Here is a 27288-nt window from a genome sequence, read left to right as displayed (position 1 = left end):
TTAATTAAGTGCATACAAATTTGTATAAAAATATTACTTTCAGAATCATACAGCAATGAATATATTTATATCTGAAATACAAATTGTGGAAAGAAGCAGAAACAGAATTTTCAGGGTCTTCCTTTTAAGAAATACAAGCTACATGTCCTTTAAACACAGACAGTGTCAGTGTGGAAACAATGGAGTGAAGTGGACTCAGGTCACAGACCAGTGTGGAAACAGTGGAGTGAAGTGGACTCAGGTCACAAACAGTGTCGGTGTGGAAACATTGGAGTGAAAGGGACTCAGGTCACAGGCAGTGTCAGTGTGGAAACAGAAGAGTGAAGTGGACTCAGGTCACAGACAGTGTCAGACAGTCTCAGTGCTCAGAGCTGCTGTAAGACTGTGTGACTCTGTTGGTGAAGGTCTTCTGTGTCTAGACCTGCAAGAGGACCTTCTCCCAGACAGCCCTGTCCGTCTCACAGCACCCATCCTCTCCCTGAGACTCGTCCCCAACATCATTGTAGTCAGCCCTGTCAGGGGCAGAGACTCCTTCCTCAGAGGGCAGTGTGGGCAGGACCCTGTCCACTCCAGGGCCAGTGTGGGGGACACCTGAAACAGAGACACAGAGTCAGAGACAGGCAGTGGACAACTGATGGACAGGGACGACACTCTAAGCTGATATTTTTGGTTTAGCAAGTCATTAAAATTGGACCCATCAATTCTTAATCATGCATTTTTTTAATTGTATATGTGCGATTTTAAAATCTGTAGGAATGAATTGCTTATAAACAATGCTAGAAATAGATAGTATCACAAAATTGCTTCAGGACTTGAAATAAGGTTTGTCAAATGAGTCAGGTATTGAAATAATATTGTTACAAATCGAGGTTATGAAAATGGTGAATATCAGAAATGACCGGGTAGATAAATTAATAATTAAAATAATCATAGCCCCCAACCTGTAAACATTTTGCTAAGAATATGAACCCAAGCTTTTTGTATAGTTAAAGGCAGATGAGTTCTTTGTTATTTGGTACAGCTTTGGGAAAACGAGTAATATTTCAGACACAATGACTTAAATATTTGTTAACAATGACAATACACTCAATAATCAATACAATAATCACTCAGAGAAACCACAAAGTGCCACCAAGTATTTAACTTTTACTGGACACCTACACAGGCCAAAAGAAGAGATATACAGTAGCTGCTTTTTTAAAAGTCAAACAGAATACAACCTACAGTTAATTCTCTCTCTTTGTGAACCTGGATGCTATAAAATGAATGGCAGCCTATACCCCTGTTAGAAAATTGCTCCCACTAGTCAAGAGAGGTTGTTTTTAGCCAAGGGAATCTCTAAACAATAAATTCAAGTTTCTAAAAACAATAGAATGGCCAGCTCTCTTAATGAGGTTCAAATACTAAACTCCAACCTGGTCCTTCCAGTTGATCTGCACAAGGATTTCTCACCTTCTGCCTTTCCTGGACTGATTGACATTTAATCATTTACCTGGAACATAGTTAACTAAGTTAAAATGAGGTAAACCTTATGGTTGCTTTGATCACTGAATCTAATGCTATATCTCAGCATATATCTCCTTTCTTTGGAGAACCTGAGAACTGGAAGCTTTTAAAAAAATCTAGATACACTTGGCTATTGTCAGATACACCTGGCCATTTCTAGAGTCACAATAGTATAGTGAATGCATGTCTTAACTTGCAGTAATTGGAAATTGTATCAGTAAATTGCAAGAGTACTTGCTAACTTTTACTAACCAATCTAAATAAACAATATACAATGTAATGATATAACCATAACATGCAGAACAAACAACAAGCAACAATAGAACATAACTGAGGAGTGGTCTGCTGTGATACAAATGGCTGTTAGTGGAGTAACAGTTGGAATATACAGAACAGTTGTTACAATATTTTAGTCAAAAGCCTTGAATAGGACATTTTTCAAATCAAATTGTATTTTTTGAGGAAGAGTTGATGATTCAGTGCAGATTTCACTTCTGCTTATAAAGTATCAGTGCTCTAAAACCACAGTGAGGAAATCCTTTGACAGTATTTTCTGGACTAATTATCTCTGCCGTCAGATAACAGAATTCCTGGTCTTGGGGAATCCAGAGCTTTGCTCTGCCCAGACCTCACTCTCTTATAATAGACCAGCAGCTGATCAACCTCAAACATCTGATTGGCTGGGTGTATCAGTAGGTGGGTTTCAATGAGACTCCGATCTATGAGGTCTAACCTTGTACCAGTACAGTCTCTCAGCCTGTACTGGCGAATATGGATCCCAAAATACCTGATGCCCCCTTGTCTTGAAAGAGAGTGGCACTGACATAGATTACTGGGGGTCATCTTCCCCATCCCTGAACCATCTCGCCCACACTGAGCCCCCTGGCTGTAGCCCCCTTTACCTGAAGTGGGGCCTCCCTCACCGTCCCCCACATCACTGTATCCAGAGGGTGTCTCGTCAGAGAGGAGTCTACCTGTGAACAGAAGAGCAGGTCAGTAATGTCTCTGTCATTCTGACACAGACTGGCCTGTCAGATACCTCTTCTCTTCCAGTTAGTGTTTATTTACAGATGTGAAATTAGGTTGAGACTCATTTCTAACGACAAAGGTTAGTACAGGCTGGTACAGAGGGTACTCATGAATCTTATTTATAATAACTCACCTGACACAGTGTCTGGATTCTGGGGCACAGTGATGGCATCATCATAGTACTCTGGAGCCTCTTCTTTTACAAGGGACATCAACTCTCCTAAAACACACAGAGCACAGCGTCACTGTCACTCATCAGAACACTGACTCATCTAAAGCGCAGGACTGCTGGAGCTCATCAGAACACACTGTTTAATTAAACATCATGTTACAACTAAAACACCTGATTTCCTCTACTATTCATTTCTGCCATAAATTTAAAATTAATCCTAGATTTTGAATTAAGATGTTGAGGGACAACAGGGCAGTGACGTATGAATATATTTGGACAGAGAGCAGTGATGTGAGCCCTATAATCCAGACTCACTGTGATGTGCTGTGCAGTGCACAGTGAGAGGAGAGAGTCAGACTCACTGGGATTGGTACAGGGATTCTCTATGGGACTGGACTGAAATAACTCACCTGACAAGGCATCTGGGCTCTGAGGTACAGTTACAGCATCATCATAGTACTCTGGGGCCTCTTCTGTCACAGGGGACATCTTCTCTCCTGAACCACAAAGAGCACAGATTCAGTGACACATATCAGAGCACTGAGTCATCTAGAGCACCGGACTGCTGGAGCTCCTCAGAACACACTGATTAAGATAGATAGATACTTTATTGATCCCGTGAGGGAAATTGCAGTGCAACAGCAGCTTTACACACACAACACAGCCACAATGTAACGAATTATATAATAATAGTACAATACATACAATACAATACAAGAGTTACTCACAGTCCAGATGCACAAGAACAAACTAGAACAGAACAGTACACAGAAAATCATATCACACTCATATCACACATATGAATATAAATATAGATGTAACTGTAGATATAAATATAAATGTATTGCACAGGTCCCTGGCATATATTGCACAGAAAGTGGTTGTAAACGGGAAAAAGAAAAAGAAGAAGAAGAGAACAGATGTAGCAGTAGATGTGTAGATGCGTTTAATCCTGATACAGGTCACTGTCGATGTTGCCTCTGCCAAGACGCAAGGTGGATGCGTTGTACAGTCTTATGGCAGACGGCAAGAATGACCTCCTGTAGCGCTCCCTGTTGCACCGTGGATGAATCAGTCTATTGCTGAACGTGCTCTTCATTCCTGAAAGCCTGTCATAGAGGGGATGGGAGAAGTTGTCCATGATGGCCTCTAGTTTGGACATCATTCTCCTCTCAGCCACTACCTCCAAGGAGTCCAGGTCAGACCCAATGACAGAGCTTGCTCTCCTGATGAGCTTGTTCAGCCTTTTGGAATCTACTGCTCTAATCCCCGAGCCCCAGCACACCACTGCGTAGAAAATGGCACTCGCTACCACCGACTGATAGAACATGTGTAGCATCTTACTACACACATTGAAGGACCTGAGCCTCCTCAAGAAGTAGAGTCGGCTCTGTCCCTTCTTATAGATGGCCTCGATGTTCTTAGACCATTCCAGTCTATCGTCGATGTGCACTCCCAGGTACTTGTACGAGTCCACCATCTCCACGCCACTCCCATGGATGTAGACAGGAGTAGGTTTGACCTTTTTCCTCCTGAAATCTACCACCAGTTCCTTTGTCTTTGTAACATTCAGTTCCAAGTGGTTTACCCCACACCACTCCACAAAGCTGCTGACCAGTCCTCTGTACTCCTCCTCCTGCTCACCCTTGATACATCCCACAATTGCAGAGTCATCTGAGAACTTCTGCAGGTGGCATGACTCTGAGTTGTACTTAAAGTCCGAAGTATAGAGGGTGAAGAGGAATGGAGAAAGAACTGTCCCTTGAGGTGCCCCTGTGTTACTCACTACCTGTTCAGACACACAGTTCTGAAGTCTCACAGTCTGTGGTCTGCCTGTCAGGTAGTCAGTGATCCACGAGGTCGTGGAGGCATCGACTTGCATCTCCTCCAGCTTCCTCCTTAGAAGTAAGGGCTGGATGGTATTGAATGCACTGGAGAAGTCGAAAAACATGATCCTTACAGTGTTGCCAGCCCTGTCCAGGTGTGAGTAGGCCCTTTGCAGCATGTAGATGATCGCATCCTCCACACCAACACTGGGCTGGTAGGCAAACTGTAGGGTGTCCAGTGATGAGCTGACCAGGGGTCTCAGGTGGGATAAGACCAGCCTTTCCAGTGTCTTCATGATGTGAGAAGTCAGTGCAACTGGTCTGTAGTCGTTGAGGACAGAGGGGCGCCCTTTCTTTGGTACCGGGACCAGGCATGATGTCTTCCAGAGCACCGGGACTCTTTCCAAGCGCAGGCTCAGGTTGAACAGTCGCTGGAGCACTCCGCTCAGCTGATCAGCACAGGCCCTCAGAACCCTGGGACAGATGTTATCTGGTCCTGCGGCCTTACCCTCGTGCAGCCTCTTCAGCTCCTTCTTCACCTGGTCAGTTGTGATGGTCAGCCTGGCCTGGGGGATGGTGCTCATAGTGCTTTCAGTGCTGCAGGTGTTAATGGCGGAGGTGTTGGAGAGTGGCAGCTGTGGGGGATGGGTGGGTGAGTAGCCGTCGGGGGTTGTGGCTGTAGGCGGCCATGTTTGTGGGGGGATGGAGGAGGTATTGGGCAGTCGCAGCTGTGAAGGGTTAGGGAGCGTGTGGCTGTGGGGGGATGGGTGTTGCGCCACAGAGGACCCAGAATCAAACCTGTTAAAGAACTGGTTCAACTTGTTGGCCATCTCCAGGTTCCCCTCTGTTGCACCCCCAGCCTGTTTGAAGCCAGTGATCTCTCTCATGCTGCTCCATACATCTCTCACCCTATTCCTTTGCAGCTTATCCTCTACCCTCCTCCTGTAGGCGTCCTTGCTCTCTCTTAACCTCTGCTTTAGCTCACCCTGTACACGCTTGACCTCTTCCTTATCTCCCCTCCTAAAGGCTCTCTTCTTTTCATTCAGAAGAGCCTTCAGGTCGCTGGTGATCCAGGGTTTGTTATTGGGAAAGCAGTGTACGTCTTTGGTGGGGATGGTGTTGTCTACGCAGAAGTTAATATAGTCAGTGACACAGTCCACCATGCTGTCTATGTCGTCCCCATGTGGTTCGCACAGCACATCCCAGTCGGTGGCCTCCAAAGCACCACGTAGATCCTCCATAGCCTCCAGAGACCATCTCCTCACAGTCCTCATGGTCGCAGGTTGGCGCTGGACAATAGGCGTGTATATTGGTGTGAGCAAGACAAGGTTGTGATCTGATCTGCCAAGGGGGGGAAGGGCTGTGGAACTATATGCATCCTTAGCATTGGCATATAATAAGTCCAGTGTTTTGTTTTCTCTGGTCGGGCACTTAACAAACTGGTGGAAAGTAGGCAGAGTGGTGGAAATAGATACGTGGTTAAAGTCCCCTGAAATAGCTATAAAAGCACTTGGGTGCTTTGTTTGTAGCCTGGCTGTGACTGTGTTTATGACGTCACACGCTACCTCTGCATTTGCCGTAGGTGGAATGTAAACAACAACAAAGATGGCGCATGTAAACTCCCGCGGCAGATAGTACGGACGCAGTCCTACGGCTACCAGTTCGATGTCCGGGTTGCAGACGCGCTCCTTAACATGAGTATGTCCAGGATTACACCATCTGTTGTTTACAAGCACCGCGAGCCCCCCTCCTTTCCTCTTACCGCTCTCGGTGTTTCTGTCCGCCCGCACCGTCTGAAAGCCGCCGATGGTAACAGTCGAGTCCGGAATAAGTTCCTGCAGCCACGTCTCGGTGAAACACATGATACTGCATTCACGATACTCCCTCTGGCTTCTCACCAATGCTCCCAGTTCGTCCATCTTGTTCACTAAGGACCTCACATTTCCCATGATGATCGAAGGAAGGTAGGGTTTAAATCTCCTTCTCTTCGCCTTTCGCGTCGCACCAGCCCTACAGCCTAGGCTTCTCCTCCTCAGCTCCTCCGGCACCGATGGCTTCTCTCCAGTGAGTAGAGCCGGACGCGCTAGCGCGATCAGCTGGTCCAGCGTGTAGACAATGCTTCTGTGGCTATCGGCATTGCAACTCGATAGCCACAGAGGTCCAAGTATCAGGAAAAACAAGAAAAAGTTTCTCAGCTTCCTAGTATCCATCATGTTGTGATCGCAAATCTAGTTGCCGGCAAAGGTATGAAGAGAAAAAAAAAACACTAACACAATAGCATTAACTAATTGAAAGAAACAAAAAGACAACAAATAGACACAGAGCTGCTGTAGCAGGCTGCCACTAACACGGCGCCATCTTTAATGAATTAATGAACTGAAATGAATTTAATGAACTGAATATCACATAGGAACTAAAACTCCAGACAAGTACAGGAGATCAGGGAACATGATTTCTAATCCTGTTCACTTCAGTGATATATTTAAAACAATTCCTAAATTTTAAAATAAGATGTTGAAGGACAGCAGGGGAGATAAAGGTTGGTTGTATTTGGAGAGAGTGGTGATGTGGACATTATGAGCAACTGAAGAGGAGCTGGACACTGGCAGCACAGTGACCCAGACTGAGTGTGCAGGGCTGAGATCACAGAGAGAGAGAGAGATAGAGAGAGAGAGTCAGATTCATGAGACTGGTGCAGAATAACACAGACTCCATATTCAGAGGCTGAGATCAAAGAGAGAGTCAGACACACTGAGATCGGTGCAGAGTTTTCCCATTTGACTGGACTGAAGTAACCCACCTGACAAAGCATCTGGGGTTTGAGGTACAGTTACTGCATCATCATAGTACTCTGGGATCTCTTCTTTCAGAGAGGGTATCGAGTCTCCTGAACCACACAGAGAGACAGAGAATTTACACTTCGGGACTCAGACTTACTTTGACCATAGAGCTGCAAAGTTACTGTAAAGTGTGATTTTAAATGTTGTGTGGTGTATAGTTAAGCCAAAACTCTAGGGTTGCTGATTAATCTGATCTGAAAGGCAGTTTTTACAGCATGCTGTTCCCCAGTCTCCTTTTCTATCAAAACCAATTAGAGCAGCACCCTGTTTATCACCCCAGTATTGACCAGGTCTAGTTTTGCTCAGCATCTATGATTTGCTGAGATAAGGCTAGTGTGAGGCAACACTGAAGAGCTGGCTTTATAAGGTATCAAACACATGTGGTTATATTTATATAATTCAGGATTTTCTACATAAGTTCTCTAAATGGCATCCTGGTTTGAGGTGAGAGTGAGTACTGGACTGAAGACCTCCCACTCCCACACTGAGCCCCCTGACTCCATTTCCCTTACCTGGTACTGGGTCTCCCTCACTGTCCTCCACATCATCATATCCAGAGGGCAGCTCGTCAGAGAGGAATCTCCCTGTGAACAGATCAGTATTACCTGCAGTCAGACAGCAGCCTCACTGTCCTCTACTGGAAGAGAAGCCAGGGTGTGAGTTTGTGTTTATAAGGCAGATCCAGATTCATGCTGTGTTGATTTTCTTCACTTAGTTTGACACCAGTTGAGAAAAAACCCTACAGGTTTAAAACTAAAAAATACTCTTTTTGTCAGAAACCAGTTGAGTGAGATTTTCTACAAGTGTAAGTCCTCAGATTTTCTTCATAGGTTAGAGATCAATCACACCTGAAGACTCTCTCCACTCACCTCTCCTGGGGGCGCTGTAGGTTTCCTCTCTGGCCAGTTTGTACTCTATTTCCTCGTAGACGGCATCATGATAGGGGGTGAGTGCTCCCTTAGATAGGGCTGTGTGAGGAAACAGACACTCAGGGTTAACATGAAGGGAGTGGAGTACAAGATCAATAATTCACTACTAAACCTTCTTTGGATATTTGAGCACATAAATGTTATGCTTCTGGATCTGCAAATTTCCTCATATCTCCATCCTAAGTTGTTGATAATCTTTCTTAAACTTCAGCTGTATTTCCCTATTAAAGTTGTTCACATCCAACAAACCTTTAAATTAGACAGGTTCACCTTGGCAGTTGTGATGTTAAAGCAGCTTTAATCCTCAAGTTAATTATCAGTTCCATGTGAGTGACAGAAATGACCACTAGAGGTTACTATGTGGATGGCGAGTTCCCTCCCTACCTTTCCTCAGCTTCCTGTTCTGGATCAGCTGCCCCACTAACAGGGCCAGCACCACAAAGAGCAGAGCCCCCAGCAGCAGGAGGACCAGGGGCAAGGCAGATAGACCTCCCAGTGGCTGTGTCTGGGGTGTTGTCCTGGTTCTGCCTGAGAGAGGGGGAGACAATGGATCAACAGGGATCAGGAGAGGTGCTCTTGGGCTCATATACACTTCAACACATGTCCTGTTCTCCTCCTGTTCCCATATGGGGCTATCATGGCTTCAGGGTTAACCCAAAATCAACGAAGAATATAAGGATTCCCAACCTAACCCATCAGGACTGTCAGTAAATCAGTGAGGAAAGAGAGGACACTAGCACTAGATCTACACTGGGAAGCTGAAATTACTGATTTTCACCCTGAGAGAGGAAAGGAGACACTACAGCTACAGTACACTTAGAATCAGAAGAGACATTGATCTTCACCCTGAGGGAGGAGAGGTGACAATACAGCTACACTGGGAATCTCAAGAGACACTGATCTTCACACTGAGGGAGGAGAGGAGACACTACAGCTACACTGGGAATCTGAAGAGACTGAGCTTCACACTAAGGGAGGAGAGGTGACACTTCAGCTACACTGGGAATCTGAAGAGACAGAAAGACAGGAGTTATCAATGACAAGGAGGATTTCTGTTCACCTGTAGCTGTTGTTGGACTGGCTGTTGTCTTTGACAAACCTGTAAAAGAGATAGGAGAACTGTCAATATATTGACTTTGGTTTTACAGCAGGTTGAATCCACAGTGGTCTTAATAAAAAAACTTTACATTTGTTCCTTGAGGTCAAATGTAGGATTGCAGGATGAAAGGTGTCTTGTTCGAATTAAAGACTAGTGTTGTTCACATACACAGGGCTACAAAACATCCCAATCTTGTGACTGATGATCTTAGCTGGTTCAGTTAGATATTAAGCAGTGATAAAATATGTGTAACAGTGTATCTTCCCCATCGATCTGCTACTTTATTCATCTACAGTGCTAAGACTCCCCTCACCTGTACAGGTAACCCCTGCATCCTCCTTGTGTCGACAGTCACTCTGATTCAGTCCAGAGTGACAGCAGTCCCACAGGTGAAGCTCACTGCCTGTGCAGTTCACCTCATCCAGCCAGATGGTGCCATTTCCTGGTCCGAATGAGGCCTCTATCCCTGCGTTCATTGCATCCCCGCAGCCCAGCTGTCTGCAGACCACCTGGGCATCCTGCAGGTCCCAGGAGTCATCACGGACTGTCCCCCAGGAGCCCACATACCGCAGCTCCACCCGGCCAGAGCAGTTAGTGCCTCCAGCCAGGTGCAGAGCCAGTGGGACTGAAAGACAACAGAAAGGTTATCAAGTGTCATTAGATCTGTGACTGCACATGAGAGCAGAGAGGTTACTGAGTGTCTTCAGCTCAGTGACTGTAGTAGTGTCACGGATGTCAGAGAGGACGAACCGTGGAGAGGCAGAGAGCAAAAAGACCCTATGCGTAGCGGCGAGACGGGTGTAAGCCCAGGCTCAGCTGTTCAGGAAATGCTGTATAGAAACTTATGCCCTCAGGTAGTGGACATGGGGCGACCTGGTGCTAGGCGGGTCTCAGGACATCCGAATGTCAATGCTGAGCAGAATAAAAGACCCGGAAATATATAGCCCAAGAGAGAGAGAAACACAGGAAGGACAGCAAAGAACCAGAAATGAGAGACAGGACAGAGAAGGGGCGCCCTCTGGCTGCAGAGGGCGTGACAGTAAAGGTTAGTGAGGTACTGAGTGGCTCTAGAAGAGAGATGCATGGTTAGTGTTCCTCAGCTCAGGGCTGCAGTGTCTCTGACTGTTTTACACACTGAACTCACCTGGGCAGTACAGCTGAGGCTGCTCTTCCTGAGGGGCTGGAGTGCTTCTGTCAGCTTCTTTTCTAGGACCTTCAAAGATTAATAATAATTATTTCATTTTATACATGTTTGGAGCTTTTGTATGTTCTAAATATGGCAAAACACTAATCCACAGAGCTGCTCAAGATAAAGACAGCTCTTCCCTCTGTACCTGAGCAGGTGATGTTAGCCACTTCCTGGTCTGTGCAGTCATTCTGACCCCAGGGGGAGGAGGGACACTGCCACAGGGTGGAGTCGTGTTTGAGACAGGAGACAAAGTCCAGCCATTTGGGATCAGGGCTCAGCCTGGAGTTTGTCTCTCTGATGGTGCCCTTGTCTCCACAGCCCAGCTGTTTACAGATCACTGCAACTGTAGTGTCTGTCATGCTGTTGGCACAGATGCTGCCCCAGGTGCCATTGTAGTAAACCTCTGCCTATCCTGAACAGCCTGCAGACAGCCTCAGTAGAGTGTGATCTGTCAAGACAGCAGGGAAAGTCAAAGGAAACAAACACTGACAAGACAGCCCAACGTTTCATTCTGAACTGGTAAGAAACAACCAGCAAGCAATGTGAACATCAACCAGTCTCATTTCCTGTAATAATCCAGTTATAATTGACTCACGTAATGAAACAAGGACAGCTGTGCAATAACACAGTTGACATGAAGGTGACAGGAGTGTGTGGTTCTGTTCATTCAGAATCTGGACAGTGCATCACACAGAGCTTTAAAATCTGACCCAAAATGTAATTCTGATCAACTTGGCTATTCAGCAGCAGCACAACTAAGAGACTGAGGCATGAAAGAAGAACTTGTGGCTCAGGGTGTGTGGTGCAGCACTGTGAAAGAAAAAAATATGGCTTTAACACCAAGTGGTTCATCAGGATCTGACAGGAAGATTCTTTGAACAAATCAAAATGAAACATTTGAGGCAGAAAATCATGAAAGATATTGGCCAAGACAAATACACCCAAACAGACAACAGGTCTTATTGATGTGAGAAGTTTAAAGTTTGGACCCTAGATTTTACTGGAGGACTGAGATTAATATATCCCCATTCACTAGTGGAGGGGAATTTATCTTGAGTTTCTTTCTCTCTTGATTTATGTTTGCTGGGATGTGAATGTGTGCATTCACAACTGTATCATAAATATAAATATTTATTTTAAAATTAACTCTGCATCCAGCTCAGTCATTTCCTCAACAAGATGTATTTAAGCACTCCAGATGCAAACCATATCCACAATGTGGAATTCCAGTATGTGGATTATTTTACTTAGTTAACTTACTGAACACAAGTTTCTCACATTCTCACAAGTCAAACATATTTAGGCACTCTAGATGCAAGCCATATCCACAATGTGGGATTAAATAATCTGAATCATTGTAATTTTAATTATCTCCCCTACCTGAACACAGGATTCTCACATCCTCCTTGTGTCCACAGTCGTGCTGTCCCCACCATGCTGAGGGACACTCCCCCAGGGACGACTCATTCCCCAGACAGCCCATCTCGTCCAGCCAGAAGGGACCAGTTCCCTGGCTGAAGGAGGCCGTCAATGGGGCACTGAGGGCCGTCCCACACTGGAGCTGCCTGCACACCACCTGAGAGTCTGCCAGGTCCCAGGAGTCATCGCAGACTGTCCCCCAGGAGCCATTGTGATATACCTCCAGCCTCCCAGCACAGTCGCCTCCTGCCCCAACAAGCCTGAGGGACAGCTGATCTAGGAGCAGAGAATTAGAGGTCAGGGGTCAGAGATCAGGAGTTCTAAGAGATTACCATGACGTGCTGTTACAAGTTGAAGATTATCTCGGCCCACTAGGCACAGCAGATTCATTTCAAGTACAGTGTTTCTTGACTTTTGATTAATTTAATATATACACTTATTGTAACAGATTATTCATAAGCAGTATATATGTATATATATTTAATATATACAGTAAGTTTAACATATTCCACATTGTTCATAAACAGTATACCAGATAAGTTATTTTTTCTGACCCACTGTTGGGCATAGAGACAATAGCTCCACCAGTGTCAAATTGCAGTATTCAGATAGATGTGTTTGCTGTAGATACCAAAGACTTCAGTGTGTTTGTGACACACAGAAAAAACTGCACACACACAGCTGTTGCCTCACTGAGTGATCTGGGATTCCACTGAGCAACAGAGACATCAGCACTCACTGAGAGCCCTGGAGATACAGAACAGGGGCTAATTCATACCTGGTGTTTTGGAAGAGGGTACAGCTGAAGAAGGGAAGCCTGTGAAACAAACAGAGAGAGAGAAATCAGACTGTGAACCTTGTGTGAGAGGAGCACTTTAACACCAGAAATGAAACTACAAATAAAACAGACAAATAAGACAGTCCTCATTCTCTCTTTACCTGCCCCAGGTGAATCCCTGGTCATATTTGAGTCTGTAAAAGAGAAGAAAGGAGCTAATTTCCATCCACAGGATTGATGTTTCACCAGTGGAGTGTCAGCTGTGTGTGGGGCTCAACTGCACATACAGTAACAGCTGTAAACCTTGACTTTCTGAGACTCACTTTCTTTTCAGGCTCTTGTTTAGTTGGGCTCTATTAATTAAACTTATTAAGTAGGTCAGATGTTAATTACAGGATAGTGAGTTGCAGAACTTTCTTTAATCTTTAAGAGCCATCAGTGATATCAACATAAATATAAAACTGAATTTTAGTCCTCAGTGTATTTGTGCATCTATCCATCAGAAAGAAAATGACAACCTAATAACACCTTGAGGGAATATTTGAGATAGATATGACATGTTAAAAACACACTCATGTTTTAAGGAATATGTGTTTTCATCTTTGCATCTCTTACATAACTGGCAGTGTGTAACAGAGCAGATATTCAATCATGAAAACAGTGTGCTTCTGTGTGTAAGCAGAGGGAGTGTCACTGTGTTTCAAATACACGATTCTCACCAGAGCAGATGACTCCTGCGTCCTGTCCATGAGAGCACCCTGCTCTCCCCCATGAAGAGACAGCACAGTGTGAGAGACGACTTTCATTGCCCTGGCACTCAAACACATCAGCCCATACTGGTCCACTGCCCTGTCCAAATCTGGCCTGTCCTGGTGCTACTACAGCCTCCCCACAGCCCAGCTGCTGGCAGAGAGCCCTGGCATCTGTCAGGTCCCAGTACAGGTCACACACTGTCCCCCAGTCCTTGAAGAGCCACTGTAACTCCACTCGGCCAGAGCAGGAGTCTGAGCCGTTCGAGAGCCTGAACCCTGTGTATCCTGCAGATAGGAGAGGACTTCACCAACATGACACCACAGCAGGCAACAAGAAATACAACAAATTAAAGTACCAATACAGTGAAAAAAAAATATAAGATCCAGCACATAGTGACTGAGAAACCAATAGCAGGTATAGAATAAGAACAGATATTGTGATGCCATGAGATTGTTTCCTCAAAGGGTGCTACTTTCCCTGGGGACTCATTTTTCCAAGTTTTCCCCATACGTAAGATAATGATGTGCAGCTCATAGAAGACAATTAGCACCCTGCTCTAGGCCACATAAAACCAAGAAAGACTTGGACAAGACAGAAAAATTCCACGATAATTCCCTCAGCCTGGCACATATTGAAATAAAGTATTAATAAATTGTCCCCAAGATGAAGGTTTTTACTTACATTTTTCATCTCTACAATTCCAGTCTTAGGCCCGAAGAATAGCGTTTGATATTCCTTTAACAGCCCTTGTCATCACAGGCTGTTTACCTTACTTTTCCTAGCTTCATCGGTGAGCAGCTTTGTTACAATTGAAAAAACTACCTACTACCTGCTAACTGTACTTTTTTCTCCACACAGTCTGAGAGCTGAAGGATAGGTTGCTGCTATTAAAACAGGCTTTGGCACAGCATAGGCTGATAAGTTTTCCCAGCCTCAAGGCTGAAGGAAAGTTTTGGCCATAGCACAGGCTGTAGATATACATTTCACAAAATAGCCCAGGCAGAAAGCACCACCCCCTCGGTTGTTACACTTAACCACCTTTGTTATTTTCTTCCCCTAGCAGTTTCCACACAGGGTGCTGATGAGAACACCAACACAGCCTCAGGGACTGTCCTACGGTCACTTACACTCCCCTCTGCTACAGCCTGGTTATCTGCAAAAATGACAACATCCTCAAAAACAACAAGCTCCTATGTCTACAGTGCCAGGTCCAGGTTATATACTGTAAGTCCCTGCTGGTTTAAATTAAGTCTGTTGTGTGGTGCCTAGAACCTGCCGATTGCATGCTGCCCCACTCTGCACTCCTCAGGAGATCACTCACTCTCCACTGGAGTTCACTCAGTCTACAACAGAGATCACCCAATCACAATATGTATCATTTATGACTCTATATTGATTGTTTACATGAAGGACAGTGATGTGACTCTCTTACCTGTACAAGTCAGACCCACAGCTCTGCTCTGGGAGCAGCTCTGCTCTGGCCTGGCTGCAGTGGGGCAATGCTTTAGCTTGGACTCTTGTCCTGTACACTGGAACAGCTCTGACCTGACTGGACCCTGGCCCTGTCCGAAATGAGCCCCTCTGTGTATCACTGAAGGAGCCCCACAGTCCAGCTCCCGACAGACAACCTCTGCATCCTGCCAGTCAAAGTCAGAGTCGCACACTGAGGTCCAGGTGTTCTTGAGATTCACCTCCACTCTCCCAGAGCAGAGACTGTGTCCATTCACCAGCCTCAGGAAACCTGCAATAGAGAACTACAGGCTGTCAGTCTGAGCAGGTAATCTCTCATAGTGCAGCTCATTGCTCACTGTCACTGAACTATGAAAATAAATTAACTTTGTGTGAAAAATAAATATAATAGTTTCTCAATTTAAATATTGACTTCTTATTGTTCCATTGATAAATATATTTATACCTATGATTAGGCGTAAAAAATTGCATTTTATAAATGCATATACTATTACAATCAATTGTACAATAATACAAAGTGCTTTCAATAAGAATATAAATAATAGGATAGATATAGATAAGAAAGCAGATAATAGGATGTAAATACAAATGAAATGAAAGAGAAGAGAGTCAGAATAAAATCTGAAAAGTCAATGTCAAATAGTAAAATCCAAAAATATTTTGGGGCTGAATGTTGATACTGAATGTAAAATTGATTAATTTCCTCCAAAAATAATGTAGATACATGTTAATCTAGTAATTTTGGATGAATGTTAAGATCAAGGAGGCTAAATCACCAATCTCCACCTCTGTACTCTAACTCAGTGCATTATTAGCTGTACACTGGGGCAAATAAAACTCACAGACACCAAATTGATCAGTTTGTGGAACATTACAAAGTACCCAAACTATCACCATCATTCCAGCTGCTCAACATGCTCATAACTATTACCACAGTGCTGACAATAGTGCTACATGTTGCACACAGCCTGCTGTGAAATAAATAGAAATGCATTTTCTAGCTGCTTCTTCCAATTCAGGGAGCCAGGGGTATGGAATTAATACTACAGAAGAAATGGCTGATCACATCATCATCTAATTCACAGAAAAAGAGAAGCGTGTCACACCAGGCATTATAAACTCAAAGACAGAGATCTCACATCCTGGCACAGCTGGAGCAGGACAGCCTGACCTGGGCACTGAAAGATACTCTGGACAAGACCAGGACTGTCACAGCCTAGCACTCCTGGAGCAGGACAGTCTAACCTGGGCACTGACAAACACTCTGGACAAGACCAGGATTGTCACAGGCTGGCACTACTGGAGCCGGATTGTCTGACCTGGGCACTGACACACACATAACATAACATAACATTACATAACATAACATAACATAACATAACATGTGCTCAAATGTCCAAAGAAGGTTAAGTAGTGAATTATTGATCTTGTACTCTGCTCCCTGCATGTTAACCCTGAGTGTCTGTTTCCTCACACAGCCCAATCAAACTTTCAGTCTTTCATTCAGGCTCCCGGTCACTGTAATCACCTCGCTATTTTAAACTGTTCAGAGGTGAGTTTCCCGAAAGCATCGTAGCACTTAGAACATCGTAAACTCGATCTTAAAATCGATCGTTATTTTACGAGTGTTAACCCATCGTAACTAAAGTAGCATGCTAAATCCTTTGTAATCTACGTGATCCCCGAGCCACTAATTTATCACTAAGTGCCTCTTAAACTGGCTACCTCTTGCGCCAACGTTAGTGACAGAGATCGCCAGGCAGAGCATATTAAATTCATGTCATGACAATTCTATGGAAAGCTGTAGCCGTAGTGTCTCCTCTCCTCCCTCAGGGGGAAGATCAATGTCTCTTCAGATTCCCAGTGTTGATGTAGTGTCTCCTCTCCTCCCTCATTGTGAAGATCAGTGTTGTCAGATTCCCAGTGTAGATCTAGTGCTAGTGTCCTCTCTTTCCTCACTGTTTTACTGACAGTCCTGATGGGTTAGATTGGGAATCCTTAACTATTCTTCATTGATCTTGGGTTCACCCTGAAGCCATGATAGCCACATATGGGAACAGGAGGAGAACAGGACATGTGTCGAAGTGTATATGACCCCAAGAGCACCACTCCTGATCCCTGTTCATCAATTGTCTCCCCCTCTCTCAGGCAGAACCAGGACAACACCCCAGACACAGCCACTGGGAGGTCTGTCCGATTCGCCCCTGGTCCTACTGCTGCTGGGGGCTCTGCTCTTCATGGTGCTGGCCCTGTTCATGGGGCAGCTGATCCAGAACAGGAAGCTGAGGAAAGGTAGGGAGGAAACTCGCCATCCACATACTGACCTCTAGTGGTCATTTCTGTCACTCACATGGAACTGATATTTCTATAATTAACTTGAGGAATAAACCTGCTTTAAAATCACAATTGCCAAGGTGAACTTGTCTAATTTGTTGGATGTGAACAACTTAAATAGGGTAGAGAAATCCAGCTGAAATTTCAGAAAAATTATCAACAAATAAAGATGGAGATATGAGGAAATTTGCAGATCTAGACAGATCTAGCATAACATCAATATCAATATCAATATCATAACCTGGGCACTGACACACACTCTGGACAAGACCAGGACTGTTACAGCCTAGCACTGCTGGAGCAGGAATGTCTGACCTAGGCACTGACACACACTCTGGACACAGAGTCCACTACAGCACTGAGCTCCACAATACCATTAAAACACACCTTAAAATGTTCAGGCATTTCACCAAACAGCACAGTGGAACCACAGCAGATTATCACTTCACCAGTGTTAAAACAGTAAAGACAACTGAAGTGCCTGGAGAGAAAGGATGAGCTACATGCTCAGTGAGACAGAGACACTTCCTGTTGTCCTGCTTCATAAACACAGAGGAAACACAGAAACAAGACAAACTAATCAAATTAAATATATTATGTTTATAACATATATTGCTTTTAATTATTATTATCATATAATCAATACTAGATTTTAATTCATTTAATTTTAATTAAATGGATCATGATGATGGACTCTAGATTAGTGGAGGAGTTTCCATTGTCCTCAGTGCCGGAGATGAGTTTGTGTCTCCTACCTGAACACTTCACTCCAGCATCATAGCCATGATACTGATAATTTTTATTCTGTTTCACTTCACGTTTTCTACAGTTCCTAAGTGCAGCCTCTGACCCCCTGCAGGAAATACTACTCAGCAGGACTGATCCAGACCCTGGTCCAAAGTGAGCTCTTGCTGGTGCTGAAACAGCAGATCCACAGCCCAGCTGTCCGCACACATCTGCAGCATCATTGATATCCCAGCCACTGTGATAAACTGTCCCCCACTCTCCTTTATAGTGAATCTCCACTGTCCCCTCACAGGGACTGGCTCCATTCACCAGCCTCACATCAGCACTGCCTGCAGAGAGAGAGAGAAAAATAATATTTATCACCATGTCTATTGTATATTTTATATTAAGACATTTTAGAAACACAACTGCTATTTTTATTTTGTTTTACCTGTTTGATTAGATGGCTAGTCCCTCCCATGGTGAACAAGAGACAGTGGAGTGACAGGGAGTCCACAAGCAGCCATCTTACCTCTCCCTCCACACACCTGTGTCCAGATCCTGTTATATATCTCTCTGTCCATATCACCGTGTGACTGCAGAGGGCTGTTCCACTGTGGTTACTACAGTGAACAGTGGCTGTAAAGACTGTGTTCCTCAGTTTCTAGAAGCTGTGGTCAGTACAGTGGACAGTGGCTGTAATGATGGTGTTCCTGTGTTTCTGGAAGCTGTGGTCAGTACAGTGGTCAGTGGCTGTAATAACGGTGTTCCTGTGTTTCTGGAAGCTGTGGTCAGTACAGTGGATAGTTGCTGTAATGACTGTGTTCCAGGGTTTCTGGAAGCTTTGGTCAGTACAGTGGTCAGTGGCTGTAAGGACTGTGTTTTGTGTTTCTGGAAGCTTTGGTCAGTACAGTGAACAGTGGCTATAATGAAAGTCTTCCTGAGTTTCTAGAAGCTGTGGTCACTACAGTGGACAGTGGGTATAATGACTGTGTTCCTGGGTTTCTAGAAGCTGTGGTCAGTACAGTGGTCAGTGGCTGTAATGAGTGTGTTCCTGTGTTTCTGGAAGCTGTGTTCAGTACAGAGGACAGTGGCTGTAACGACCGTGTTCCTGTGTTTCTGGAAGCTGTGGTCAGTTTAGTGGATAGTTGCTGTAATGACTGTGTTCCTGGGTTTCTGGAAGCTTTGGTCAGTACAGTGGAAAGTGGCTGTAATGATGGTGTTCCTGTGTTTCTGGGAGCTGTGGTCAGTACAGTGGACAGTGACTGTAATGACTGTGTTCCTGTGTTTCTGGGAGCTGTGGTCAGTACAGTGGACAGTGGTTGTGGTGTCAGAAGGCTGAATCACTGAAACCTGGTTTGGTGTATCCGTGTCTCAGGTCCCAAATGTATTTAACAGTGGACACTGACCGCATGTCTGTATGAAGTTAGAGATTTAAACACTGATGAGTCTCTTCAACACTCTGAGTGCTGTATTTTGACAGGAAGTTAAAAAATACAAAAACAAAATGAATACAAATATTTTCTCAATAGATGGATGCTGAAATAAAGAAAAGAGAGGCTGGTGAGTCGGCGCAGAAAAGGGTAGAAAATAAAACAAAAACATTCAGGATCGAAGAGCAGGAGTAGTGAGAAATGAAAATAACTGAGTAATAAACTTGACTACGGGAGGAATACGATCGCTAGGTTCGCAAGGTTTAGGTATAATGACGGAGTGGAGATTTGGTATTCCGGGGTCAATTTCCCGAAAACTATGAATTTTAGAGATTAACAAGCAACTTTACGATGTACATACGTAACGTACGTGTTACTTTTTTGTGAGTTTCCCCAAATCCCCTCTTAATCGGACACTTTACAAGCGAGTATCAAGTACTTCTTTGTTAACCCCGCCCCTGAAGTCGCTTAGCAAAAAGCATCACAAGTCCATTGACAATACTTTCATTAAATGGTGTCAGTTTTTGTCCGTCAGTGGGATGAAGTAAAGTTGTGAAAAGGAATATGAAGTAAACATGACATCATAATTTAACAACCGATTTAGCGAAAGCGTATAGATAGGTACAGAATGGGACACCTGTTGTTTCTAAGAGAAAATAAAATAAAATAAATGACTGACATGCCATAAAACTGGAAATACATTTTAATTGGTCTTATTAACATGACATCTTGAAGAATTAACTACTAAGCTTGACATGTGTCACACAACAAATACAGGACCTATAATCAAATTTAAAAACAAGTAGGTCTAAGCTTTACCGTCAACAATCACGACAGAATATAAAACGGTATTCGAAATTTAAATATAAAGAAATATTAGGTCCACTGATTTAACTTAAAAAATGAATTACTGCATTTCATTATGAAAATCATATAATCTAGTCAAGTATAAATCTTAGCATTTTTATAAATTAAATGTATTATAACGTATTGTGGTTCTCTGGCGTCTCCGGCGTCACACAACAGAGAGTTTGCTAGCTCAGCTAAAGGAGATTTACATTGGCCTAGGCGGATAAGCTTGTTGTTATGCACAGGGGCATGTTCGTTACACGCTAACAAATTTACAAATACAAATAGAGGAGAAAATACAGATAAAGGAAGGAAAACATAACCAGAACAAAAAAAAAAATCAACTGCCAGCGGTAATGAGATAAAAATTTATGTAACCAAGTTATATTTTCACATATATCAAATGTTTTCTTGCTTTAGCATTTTTCACATTTATAGAATTTAAATAAAATTTCAACTCAAAAGTACTAAAAGAGGGAGTATTATTGGACCATTCGACTCATGAATATGAAATTTACCCAGGATGACTAATACATTCATTACTGTATAAATATTTTTTTTTTAAATTTGTCTTACAGAGTACGACAAAATATCAAAATCCTTAATATAAAATTATAGTATTCTAAATTTCCATAGAATTGTCATGACATGAATTTAATATGCTCTGCCTGGCTAACTCTGCCGCTAAGGTTGGCACAAGAGGTAGCCAGTTTAAGAGGCACTTAGTGATAAACGAGTGGGTCGGGGATCACGTAGATTACAAAGGATTTAGCATGCTACTTTAGTTACGATGGGTTTTGGGAAACACTCGTAAATTAACGATCGATCTTAAGATCGAGTTTACGATGTTGTAAGTGCTACGATGCTTTCGGGAAACTCACCCCATAACAGTTTCAAATAGAGACGTGATTACAGTGACTGGGAGCCTGATTGAAAGACTGAAGGTTTAATTGAAAGACGTCCTGACCCAGTCTGAATGACAGGGTGAGCGCTCGAGGGAATGTTGCTGTTGACGCGAGTCAGTCCCAGCCCAGACTGTACGTGAAGTGTGTATACTTACTGTCCAGCGCACATTTACAGTAACTAGATTTGTTCTTTTTGATTAAATATTCAATCACCTTCAGTTTGGAGTGTGAAATGTTTTTCCATCATATACTAAAATTCATTGTAATACTACTTTTTTATTCATATATGTTTTTTGCTATGCTAGCATGATAAATATGTGAACAATGTGTTTTAGCTTTTATCTCTCAAGAGCTTAATACATAATTCACAGCTTGAATTATAGTTGCATTAAAAAATATATTCTAACAGCACAGTGCAAAGTTGTTTTTATTCATCATTCTTTTTCAAATTCTATGATGTAAGAAAAATGTAAGAATGTAAGTAAAATGATCCCTATCATTAGTTATCTAAGACTTACAAACAACAATCCATTTAGCTATGAAATATCAGTCAAATGCAGAATAAACATATGTTTATACACAATGTTCAGTTCCTGTTACATTCTTGTTATAATACCTCAGAGTCTAATGAAACTCAAGTGTATACTAATAATTAATGTTGAATTCTTCGTTTTCTAACTTATAAAGCAGTAAAGAATTAAACCTTTATCTCTTTAAAATGAAGGACTTCCAGTAATATCCTCCATGTCAAATACACATTTCTTCCTACATAATAGAACAATTTCTCTAGTAAAACTCTAGTCTGAACAAATCACAGTCTCTAGTAACAGCAAGAGGACATACTTGTTTTCACACAGCTTGAAGAGAAAAATCTGGGCTGTTTGGAGGAATAATGGTCACAGATCTTAAAAACAGTTGTTTAATTAGCTACAAGATTTGCCTCAGGACTCCTGTGTTGTTACTTAAACTAGACACTGTTGTCTAAAAGCACCCAGTATGGATTCAGGTCAGCAAACTACAACACACTGCAATAAAAATACTTATCACCTGAACTTGACTGTATAATATTTGTAACAAATAAACACAACCATATGTCTTGTCATCAATCATGTTACAATTTTAGATTATTCTGCAATAAAATGACCATAGTCTCTAAAACGACTGTAATAAATAACCCTGGATCCAAAATATTTTAACAACATATTGACCTTCAATACTCCCATTTGTATTATTACATTCACCTCCAATAGGGCCACAGTTTCTAATATTATTTCTTAATCAGAAACAGTCCTCAAACATCCCCTTATCTCTGATCACCTGGCTATAATAGTTCATTGTACTAAAAATGTTCCCTTCTCTCAAAATATTCTAATTTTTAATAACATTTCCATGTCTTATAATAAAGTAAAAATAAACTTTGTCAATAGTAATAATACTGGAGTCTCAATTATATTCCAGTATTTAATAACACAATTATCTCAGTTTAAAGATCAGTCAATAATACTCCAGTGTATAATAACACTTATCAATTATTTTATTAGTTACTTTAATAAAACTTATTAATTCATCAGTGTGTATAATAAAATATGAGTCTGATCAATACATCAGTGTTTAATAGCGGACTGATCTCTGTTAACACACTAGTCTGTTATTATACCCTTTAGAACGGACAGAATTGAACACAATGGAATAAACAACCTCTGGTAAATATCGGTGAAGACGTTGTATTATTATTGAAACATTTTTACTTTTTTGTAAGCAAGAAAAAAAGTTCTAGCACATGACCCAAATTACAGCCAATAATTTGAATTGTATTATTATGGTAATAGTTAAGGGGTTGTCAAGTTTTATAAAATTTTTGTTGACATTGATAAATATCTACTATTATTTGTTACATTAATTATATGTTAGTACCAAAAGCATTATCCTTACACTGTGTTATGTGTAATAGTTTATGACTGCATGTAATACTATAAATATACCTTTAAAATAGAAAATAATTTACAAACATACTGTATAAGCAAAATTAACATTATGATTAATTGTAGATTGTGGAGGTGAAATTCTTGTTAATACTACAAATTGTTTATTCATTAATTTTCCTTACTTATAGCACCAGAATAAAATCGATTATAATTTTAATGACATTATAATTTTACGAAATATCCATAAAGCTGAGTTTTAAATTAAACAGAAAAGCACTTCTGCGTGCTGTGGTCACTACGGTGGGCAGTGGCTGTAATGACTGTAGAACCTCTGATGGCTGGTCCTGGGTTCCAGGAGACTGTGGTCACTATACTGGACATTGGCTGTACAAACTCTGTGGCTTCCAAGTCCTGTGACCAGTGTTTCTGTGTTACTGGGACCTGTGGTCACAACAGTGGTCAGAGGCTGACAGGTACTTCACATGTTGTACTGAAATGTGTGTGAGGTGTATATTCCCATTGTCTGTATGTGAATTGTTGACAATGATTTTCTAGCCTTTACCTGCCAACATCTAAACTTAACACATGATCATCTGATTAAATTATATTAAAGAACAACATTTAAAAAGAACATATAGGCACAGATACATTTATTGTGATGTTGTCCTTGGAAACTGCTCAAAAATCAAAACTTGAGTCCTATGATTACAAATTAACTTTTCAGTATTGAATTTGTATGATAATATGTAATTAAATATTTAATTTATATTACTCATACTTATATAATTGCACTTGATAATAATTTCAGATTTCTAATGTAGTCAAAAACAATAAAGCATTTTTATTAAAACTTCACAATTTACAAAAAACCCTGTCATTAGACAACTCACCTAAAAACACAAATTAAATTTAGCTGTTGAATAATAGACAAATCCTGTATAAAAACAAACCACAACTTCCATTTTTAAACTCCTCTTGTAATGCCACAATGTCTTGAAGCTGTTAAATTATTGTTACATTATGTTACACCACAGTTTCTGATGAGATCCCAGTTAATAATAATACACCTACAATACTTAGAATTTCCAGAATTGTGTTTTTTTTCTTCATTTTATAACTTATAAAGCAATAAAGAATGTAACCTTTTCAGCCTGTCCTTTTCAATGTGAAAACAAGCAAACCTGGTCTATATGAACCAGGTAATACATATACCAATTTTATTTTAACACTATAAAAATAGAGCTAATTGTCCTGTGACTGAAAATGTTTTTGTAAAATGTTTTCAAAATGTAATTGTAAGTCTTTAAAATGAAAAAATCACACTCATGACTTCCTATCATGTTGGAACACATGTTCTAATCACACCTAGGGGAAATATTTGTTTTTACAGCAACTGAATATCACACAGCTTAACGACAGAAACCTGGACTGTCTGAATACACCAAAGATACAGTATAACGGCAGCATTAAAAATCCAGTCTAAATTCTCTAGCATAAACACTTTATACATTTACTGTATATCTATTAATACATCAGTCTGTAATAATTTAATATCAGTATCAATAATAATCCACTATTTAAAAACACATGTATCTCTATTAATGCACCAGTCTGTTATAATACAATATTGAGGAGTCAGAATTGAACCCAGGGTATTTCTGAATCGCCCTGTATAATATAATATTATTCTAGAAACATTTTTTATTGCTGACACTTATCACTCAAATTATTATTATGATTATTATATAATGCTTAGAAATCTTAAGAATATTTTAATAAAATCCAATAAAGCTTAATTTAAAATATAAAGGAACTAATTATATTTCGACACAACTAATTATATTTCCTTACTTAGAGACCAAGATAAAATACAGTTATAATATTTTTGATGAATACCCATAAAGCTGAATGTTAAATAAAAATTCAAAAATTGCTTAACCCACTTATTACTCCATTTACATAAAAAAATCTAATTAATTTAATTCCAGTTGTTGTCTGTCTGGACAGAAGACTGTCTGAACACACAAGCGATACAGTGGCACCTTACTATGAATACATCAGTATGTAATAATAAATTATCAGTCTATCAGACTCAATAATACTTTGGTCTATAATTACACATATTTCTATTAATACATCACTCTGTAATAATAAAATATTAGTCTCAATAAAATTCCAGTCTTTAATTACACAATTCTATTAATACATCAGACTGTAATAATAATATATGTCTCAGAAATGTACTAGTATTTAACAATACACTTACCTCTATTAATGCATCAGGCTTTTAATTATTTCTATGAATACACCATTCCCTAATAATAAAATGTCAGTCTTAATAATACTTCAGTCATTAATAACACACTGATTTCTATTCATACATTAGTCTGTAATAATAAAATAATAAATATTTATTTTAATTAATAAAATAACAATAAAAATACTTAGTAAAATAAAATCACGGTGCTCGTTATTTCCAAATCACAATATTATACTATTATAGATACTTTTTTGTCTTCATTTTTTTCTATGTCTAAGAAATAGCTTACATATTTTTATTTTTATGGTGACAGATTAGGAGTTGTAAATACTTTATATAGATAGTATATATATTTTATATATCAAATATTTTAGAAAGTATCAATAAAGTCCAATGATAACCAGCCTTTGCTGTAGATTGATAACTTGTAAGTAACAGAACCCAGTCCTGTATCCCCAACCCTGTCCTCAGGGTGTGTAATAGCTCATGAATGTTTATAACACTGATGGCAACATCTTAAAATAATGTTTTCAGACAATTATACAGTAGATATCAACTGAAGTGTGGGCTATAAGGAATTATTTTATTAGTACTGCTTTTTTAAAAAAATGAAAATTGTTCAGGCACTATTTTATTATTCACATACTCAGAAATAAACAATTATGACAATTTTGTAACACAGAAAGCTTAATTTTAGAATGTTAACATTTTTCAACCCAAGCTCATTTTCAATTTAGATTTGTGTTTTTCCATTTAAAACTTTAGTTTTATGTCAGCAAATCAGATGAGGTAAAATTATAATGAATGAATTAGCTTTTGGACACTAGCAATTAATTCTTCCTGACTCATAGAACCCCTAAAATGCAGTTATAATAAATTTGGACAAATACCCAGAAAGCTGATTTTAAAATAAATCATTAACATATCTAAGCCCATATTTTTCTAAAGAAGTTATAATAGAACATTAATATTTTTCAAGCCAATCTCATTTAAAAATACTTTTTTATCCTTTTCTCATCCAAACTTTAATTTCAGTTGTTGTGTGTCTAGACAGAAGAAGACTCAACACTTACTGGCTGAGCTGTGCAGCACCAGGACAGCGAGAGAGAAGACGGACAGGCAGCTCTCCATTGTCATCAGGACAGAGCGCAGCTGAGACCCCTGTCTTCACCCCTGACCCCACAGGGCAACTGAGCTGCTGCTCCGCACCCCGGACCCCCAGTAACAACGCAGCTCCCTGCCCCGCCAATCACACACAGCACTGCCTTTTCAGACTGACAGCAGGAACCTCTCACACAGGTGGGACGGCCAATCACACAGGGCCCTTTTAGTCTTCTCCATATATATCAGAGACACATCACTGTTTCCTCTCCCTGAAGACACTCCCAGCAGTGCGGAGGAGAGGAGAGACAGGAGCTGCTCTGTGTCTCACTGGAAAAATCACAGATACAGACACAGACAGCAGGGCTGCAGGTGCTGCAGGGGCAGGAAGAGATCAGATATAAACACGAAAAAAATCTCTTCAGTTCTAGATAAGTATTATAATTGTAAATCAGTATCAAGATAATCAATTATGTATATATGGTCCTGTGATTCTTGTTGGTTGTATCAGGCAGTGTCCAGTGACTGGTGTCCTGAATATGCTCCTGTGTCTCTTGCTGTCTGTGTTCCTTGTTCTTTGGTGCTGTGGTCACTATAGTGGATAGTGGCTATACTGAATGTGTTCCTGTGAACTGTAGTCACTGCAGTGGACAGTAGATGTAATGACAGTGTTCTTGTGTTTTTGGGAGCTGGCTGTACTGCAATGGACAGTGGCTTTAATTACTATATTTCTGGCTTTCTATGT

At 41.1% G+C, this 27288-nt stretch overlaps 1 pseudogene; it reads right to left on the bottom strand.

The window, feature by feature from the left end:
* Positions 1 to 415: 415 nt before the first annotated feature.
* Positions 416 to 26573, bottom strand: LOC148826027 (antigen WC1.1-like; annotated as a pseudogene).
* Between the last annotated feature and the right edge of the window lie 715 nt (positions 26574 to 27288).

The sequence above is a fragment of the Atractosteus spatula genome, chromosome 10 (assembly GCF_055471065.1).
Source record: "Atractosteus spatula isolate fAtrSpa1 chromosome 10, fAtrSpa1.hap1, whole genome shotgun sequence".
Taxonomy (NCBI): domain Eukaryota; kingdom Metazoa; phylum Chordata; class Actinopteri; order Semionotiformes; family Lepisosteidae; genus Atractosteus; species Atractosteus spatula.
The sequence above is the reverse complement of the archived record's forward strand: the minus strand, read 5'-3'. Positions and strand labels throughout refer to the sequence as shown.